This window comes from Pinus tabuliformis, chromosome 7, assembly GCF_031772625.1.
Source record: "Pinus tabuliformis cultivar Carrire ecotype Pingquan chromosome 7, CPIR1, whole genome shotgun sequence".
NCBI classification, from domain to species: Eukaryota; Viridiplantae; Streptophyta; class Pinopsida; order Pinales; family Pinaceae; genus Pinus; species Pinus tabuliformis.
Window position 1 is genome coordinate 536246787 of NC_142293.1, and position 7202 is coordinate 536253988.

Genomic DNA, 7202 nt, shown 5'->3' on the forward strand with positions numbered 1-7202 from the left:
ATCATCATAAAAATCCCACATTTATGAAAAATAATATTTAATTATGAAATTTTACCATAAATAGGGGGGTAAACAAAGTTTTTTACCATTATTACCATTTGGAGCTTTGGAGAACGACTTGGAGCTGTGAGGTTGACGAGCTAAATTCTGCTTTGTACGCACATCAACCATCTTGCAATCTATTCCAGGTAGGTTTATCCTTCTTTACGCTCCATTTTGAAGTATTTTAGCTGCATTTTAACGGTGGGAAGTGATGGTTTGGGTGGATTTTTTGAAACTCAATCCGCTCTTGGTCAGCGCGGATTTCCTTATCGGGTCCGCAATGATTGAAAAAGACTTACACTGACCACCCCTGGATCAGTGCAGAAGAGTGATGTACTTCCGCGCTAACCCGGAAAAAATATCAAAGGGCGCCATGATCAGTGAGACTGTTTTAAAAACAGTCGCGCTGACGCCGTGCAACAAGGTTTTTAACAAATTGAACGTATGAAACTTTACGGATAGGGCCCTAATGAATTTTTTGATCATGCAGGGTAAAATGACATTCCTTTGGCAGGAGCGAGCTCATGATAACGAGGACATAGTGGCATTTGCCGATGCTGGGTGCTGAAATGCAATGCGGGCGTGCGGGTTGTTCAAATTCTTCCTAACTCCGCGCCTGCGAGCACAGCCTGACCTTCTTGAATTCTTGATCAGAACCTGGAATTCCACTGATGGGAAGTTTGTGATCTGAGACCGAGACATTGAGTTTGACTATACAGATATCTATTTTTTGACCGGGTTATCATGTCGAGGTGAGATGCCTATTCTAGAGGGGCAGCGACCCGGCGGTGATACTCTGGACATGTTGATGGCCCAAGTGTGCCCACAGGCATGCAAGTCGCGGAGCGGGAAAGTAGCTATTCCTACGGTGGAGGACATCGTCCTTCGAACTATACTCTTCATGGTGACTCGGGAAGCGGGCTCTTTGGCCAATCACGAGGCCTCGAAGGCCCATCTCCGATTGGCTCTCGAATGCTTGAATCCTACCATATTCAACTGGGCAGCGGCAGTAAAAACCAGTATGAAGAGATAGCTGACCAACTGCCGTCATGGTGAGTCGAAGCAGTTTGGCTATGGGTCAATTTTAGTTCCGCTCATGCTGGAGCGGGTACCGGCATTGCAGCTGCAGGATATGGTCATGGATCCACCTAGAGGCCCTCGAGAGACGAGGGCCACACGATGGGGCCATGTCATGCCACGAGGAGGTGGCGGTCGACCAGTGGCATGGGGAGTATACTTCCGAGAGTGGCTGGATAGGCAGACTATTTTTGTGGAGGACTGGCCATATGTTGGCGTAGACTTCCGTGGAGACCCAGACATGCCGTTGCCTGCTGGAGAGCAGTGGGACGATGGTGGTAAGCCACTTGATCTCATTTTTTGATTTTTTATTTTTGTGATGTTTTTGAGTTTTTATGTACATGTCTTAACGATGAATGCTATGGTATGCAGATGTAGGACCGACGAGACCCCTTGGCTTGGCCCCAGAGGCGCGGAGGGATGCACAGGGCATTGGAGCTCTGGCCCTGGCTCCTCCGGGAGTCGATACGATGGAGATCGTGATACGGAACCTCAAGGGCTTGCTGTCAGGGATACCAGATTACCAGGGGATAGAGGAGGTCCCCATAGCATCTCAGATCCATACAGTGGGAGTAGAACCTAGGATGCACCGCCTTTTGAGGCGGGTGGCACGAGCGACTACGGATTATAGAGAGCACAACCCACCACAGTAGATATCTAGGTCTTTATTTCCTACTGGTGGTTTTTTGAGAGACATGTGTCTCGGATGTATGGAGAACACAGGCCTTATCTAGACATGCACACTTATTTTTGAGCGCCTTGGTGCGCCACACGATATATATATATATATATATATATATATATATATATATATATATATATATATATATATATATATATATACATATATACATATACATATTCCTATGGTTTATTATTGTTCTTTTATGTGCTTTCTTGTATGATTTTTTGATTATAAATTACGCAAATGTCTATCTAATACATGATTAGCCAATGCATCAGATAATGTGTTTAATCGTCGTGGAATATGCTGATATGTGATAAAATCAAAATTCCTTTCTAACAATTTAACACGTAAATACAACCTTAAAATGTGATGGTCTCTGACGGAATATCACCCATTGAGTTGATGGACGACAAGTTGAGAGTCTAGGTTAACAAGCAATGTACGAATATTGAGATTAATCGCCTCGGCTAATAATTCGATAACAACACTATATTCAGCGACATTGTTTGTAGTACAGCCTAAACACACACCCTGAAGATCTATCAACTCACCGTGAGGATCATAGATCACCCACGCCGCAGAGGACAAATTGCGAGTGCTGCGACAGGCACCATCAACGAAAACAACATAAGGTGCACCTCACATCTGCACAAGAAGCAAAAACACAATAAGGGGCAATCACGCCTTCACACCAAGCCAAAAACATGAAAACACACACACACACACTTGCTAAAACACACGCATGTATAAATCGAAGTGCATGGAATCATGCATAGTACTTTTTCAAGTACAGCCCATTGCGGGGCTTATCAAGAGGATTACCTTCGTAGTCAACTAGCTCATATGCCCCCTTCTGCAACACTTTCTTTACAATATAAGGGCCTAGCCACATGGGCTCGAGTTTGCCTGCCCCCAGCTTGTCATTTGCCTGGTCGTATAGTAGGACTAAATCTCCCTCAACAAAAGAACGAGGATGGACGGTATGGTCGAAGTGAGTCTTAACTCTCTTCTTTTGTGCTTCGATAGCTAGAGAGGCTAGGTGACGGGTCTCGTCCAGCCGTTCTAGGTAAAGAAGTTGTTCCTCTACTGGAGTAGTATTGGGAAGCAACTCGACGACTATTTTTAATGAAGGGATTTCGCATTCGATAGGAAGGGTAGCCTCCAGTCCGTAAACTAGTTGAAATGGAGTGAAACCGGTGGCATCCTTCGCAGAGGTTCGGTAAGCCCAAAAGGCAGGAAACAACATCAGATGCCAATTAGACTTATGCATGTCAATAGTACGTTGAAGCATCGTAACCAAAATTTTGTTAACGGCTTCAACCTGGCCGTTGGATTGAGGATAGTATGGGGTCGAACTATCATGCCGTAAGCCTAGTTGGGTTATCAGTTCGGTCATCATGTGATTAGGGAAATGCTTCGCATGATCCGTGACGATGGCCTATGGAACTTCGAACCGTGTAATAACATGGTTGAACAAAAACTGCGCCGCTGTGTGACTATCTTCAGTTAATGTGGGCATTGCCTCGGCCCATTTTGTAAAGTAATCGACGGCAATGATAATAAACCCATGCCCCTTGGCCGAGCGAGGCTTATAGGTCGTATAATCAATGCCCCATTTTTCAAAAGGGCCAATGGTGACAACAAGGTGCAGCGGAGCTGGTGGCGCACGCATCTTCCACTGGTATATCTGGCGCACATGACACGAATGGACGGCAAGAATGTAGTCCTTAAAAATGGAGGGCCAGAAATAACCAGCGCGAAGGATTTTTTGAGCGGTGGCATATTCAGACATATGACCACCACAGGCGCTAGAGTGGCAGTCATTCAGGACTCTCTCAGCTTCCTCAAGGGTTAGACATCGGCGGAGGACGGAGTCAATGCCGAGACGGTACAGGGTGTCCCCAATAATACGATAGGGTTGAGACTGATGATGGATCCATTGCCGAGCATCTTTGGATACAGCAGGATGGAAAGAGGATGTCTGCAAATATACAATAATATCCCCGTACCAGGGATTGAGGGTACTGATCAAAAAAAGAGTTTCGTCCGGGATATGATCCTCTGAGTGAGAGGGTACAGAAGGAGATGGCAAAGAGCAAAGTAACTCGGCAAAGACCAAGGACTTCTTAGACTTGGCAGCAGTGAATTCCAAGTGAAACTCTTGGAGGATGACGATCCACTTTGAGTATTTTCCCCCCAGCAACTGACGTGAAAAAATGTACATCATCGGGTTGCAATTAGAAATCACGATCATGGTGCGCAACAAGATATAATGTCAGAAACGTTGGACGGCACAAACAGCGGCCAATGCCAACTTCTCGACGTAAGCGTATCGAGTTTCCATGTCTAAGAGGTTGCGGTTGAGGTAATATATGACGTGCTCATTGTCATCATCGTCGTCTTACACGAGAACCATGCCGATAGTGGTGTCGGCGGCAGTCAAATACAGAGTATAATCGCAATGGTAATTCAGAGGTCGCAATAATGGAGCAAAAACAAGGAGACCCTTGAGACACTCGAAAGACTCTTGAGCGATAGCATCCCAATGAAAGGGTGCATCTCGCTTCAATAACCATGTAAAACCTTTAGCCACTTCAGCATAGTTCGGAACAAATCATCTTAGGAAATTTGCTTTGCCCTGCAAGCTTTGCAACTGTTGCAAAGAAGCAGGGGGAGGAAGATTCAAAATAGCTTCGATTTTGAGGGGATCTAGATGGATGCCCTCTCGGGAGATGATAAACCCGAGTAGTCGGCCTGATTCAACGCAGAAGACACATTTATGAGGATTGAGCCTGATACGGTAGTGTCGACAGCGGAGAAAGATTTCACGAAGATGGGAAGGGTGGTCCTGACGTTTGACTGAATGAGCTGGTAGATCATCCAGATATGGCTGTACAATGTGACGGATGTCATGAAAAGCATAGGACATTGCACGTTGGAAGGTAGCACCGACATTCTTCAAACCGAAAGGGAGCTTCTTGTAAGCAAAAGTGCCCCAAGGACAGATAAAAGCAGTCTTATGCTGATCAGCGGGCGCAATATTGATCTGGTTATACCCAGAAAAACCGTCCATAAACGAATAGATTTCGCTTCCTGCACACTCATCAATGAGCTGATCGATGAAGGGTGTGGGGAAGTTATCCTTAGGACAGGCGCGGTTGATGTCACGGTAATCAACACAGACTTGAATGGTACCCTGCTTTTTGTTCACAGGGACTATATTAGAAACCCAATCCGTAAGTGGAATGGGGTAAATGAAACCAGCCTTGAGAAGCTTTTCAACTTCTGCTTTAATGGCTGCAGCCTTTCGGGGGTGCACGGGGCGTAGACGTTGACGAACAGGCTTAGCACCCGGATACGTAGGTATCTCATGCACCACTATGTTAGGGTCAATGCCGGGCATTTCTTCGTAGGACCAAGCAAAGACATCCCGAAATTCGTGGAAAAGATCGGTGTAGAGCTGAATTTCCTCTGGAGTACAAGTGACTCCAATGTGAATATGCTCGACAATCCTTAGTTTCGTAGAGATGTGAATGGGTTGGGTCTGCGTGATGTTTCCCATATTGCCTTCAGAGGACACTTGATAAACTTGAATAGGTGTTTGAAGGGGCTGAAATGGGATACAAGAAGCAAACCGTTCGAGACAGGCGATCATTTCCTGATGGGCAGGGAGGAACGAGGAACGGTGGTGATGATCAAACCAAGGAGGTTCCTCAAGAGACATGGTCTCTATAATGGCTTCATCCGAAGGAAATATTTCCTTTAATGGATCCGAAGTAGCATCATCTCCAAGCCAAGGGGAATGAACGTACGAGTCGGGAATGCTGCTCGAAGGAGCAGGTTCGGGAGGGGGAGCCGATGCAGCAACGATTTCAACGTAGTTGAGCTCGGCAGGACTCAACGACATCATATCACCCCAAGATTCTATCTGATTAGCGGGAGGGAGGACCCACGGATCAGAGCGCACGGAAATCATATTAATAGGGGCGAGATTAGGAGGTGGGAGGGAAAAGACACCCATCAGGGCAGGATCTTTAAAGAGTCCGGCTCCCACACTCTCACATGATTTGGAGGTATGCTCCACGAAAGGCATGTTGCCTTCGGAAGAGGAGGCGAAGAAGGAGAGCTGGTCCACGGTGACAATCTTCCCCTGATGAGGGAAACGAATGACACGAAAAAGAGAGGAGGCCACGGCTTGCATGGCGTATGTCCAGCTACGTCCGAGGAGGAGGTTGTAGGTAAGATTAGCATCGACAACTTCGACCTCCACTTCGACCGTTTTCCCTTCCAAAGAGATGGGCAATCGTTGGAGAATACCATAAGGACGAGACTCTCTTCCATCAAAGGCTTCCAATGTTGTAGGAGACTGGCTCAGCGTCAAAGAACCAATAGCTTTCCAACAGGCAACAGACATGATGCAAGTTGAGGCACCTTCATCAATGAATGTACGATGAATCGTTTTAGTGTTGATAATAACCTGTATGAGGAAAGTGAATTGGTGAGGCAGTCTCGGCGTATGGCCCTCGAGGTCAAAAGAAATCAGATCCGAGTCAGCCGAGTCTATGCCACCGATGGCCAATAGCAAGGACTTCCTCTGGGAGGGGCAGCTCTGGAGCACTTCTAAGGTGGACATAGCAGACGGAGCCTGAGCTAAGTCCTCAACGATGTTGTAGTGCTGGGCAGCACGAGCATTAGGGTTGTAAGAAGACTTCTGGAGTACACCTTTTGGACAGGGTCGGATAGTCGTCTCAGTGCTAGGTCTCTCGATGTGGAGTGGACCAGAACTGGACGGAGGAGCGCTAGAGGAGACCTTAGGCTCCTTCTTGGCATGTGACGGATATTCTTTTGCTCGAGTAGTGATGTGGAGGGGAATCGTCCCAGCCCTAAATACTTGAGAGCCAAATGAAGAAGAGGGTTGTGATGGATCTGCCACCATTTGAGTTTGTTGTGAAGGGAAGGTTCTTTAAGCATAGCAGGAGTCCCAGGAGCACCTTTCAACAATTGACTAACTTTGGACCGCCTAGGGTAGTCCTTAGTATAGTGATCCTCGTCACAGATAAGACAAGGATACTTAGGTTTACGTTTGGCTCCTTCCTTGGGTGGAGGTTTAGGGGAGTCCTGTCTAGGCTGTTCAGATTTATTCTTGGCTTTCCCTTTCTTCTTTCCTTTCAAGGATTTATCCGTCGTGGTGGACTGGACGGTGTTAACCTTGGAAGTGTTTCCAGAATTAGATTGACCCTAGGAAGGGTTTTCGCTAGGAGCGTTCGGTTTTTTCTTCCCAGGGTTCGCGGATGATTTCTTTGAAGATGCGTTTACAGAGCCAATAACACCGTCAACAGATGGCTTTGGTGGAGCTTTGGATGTCCCGAGTCTCGGGGCTTCTAGCAAGTAATCA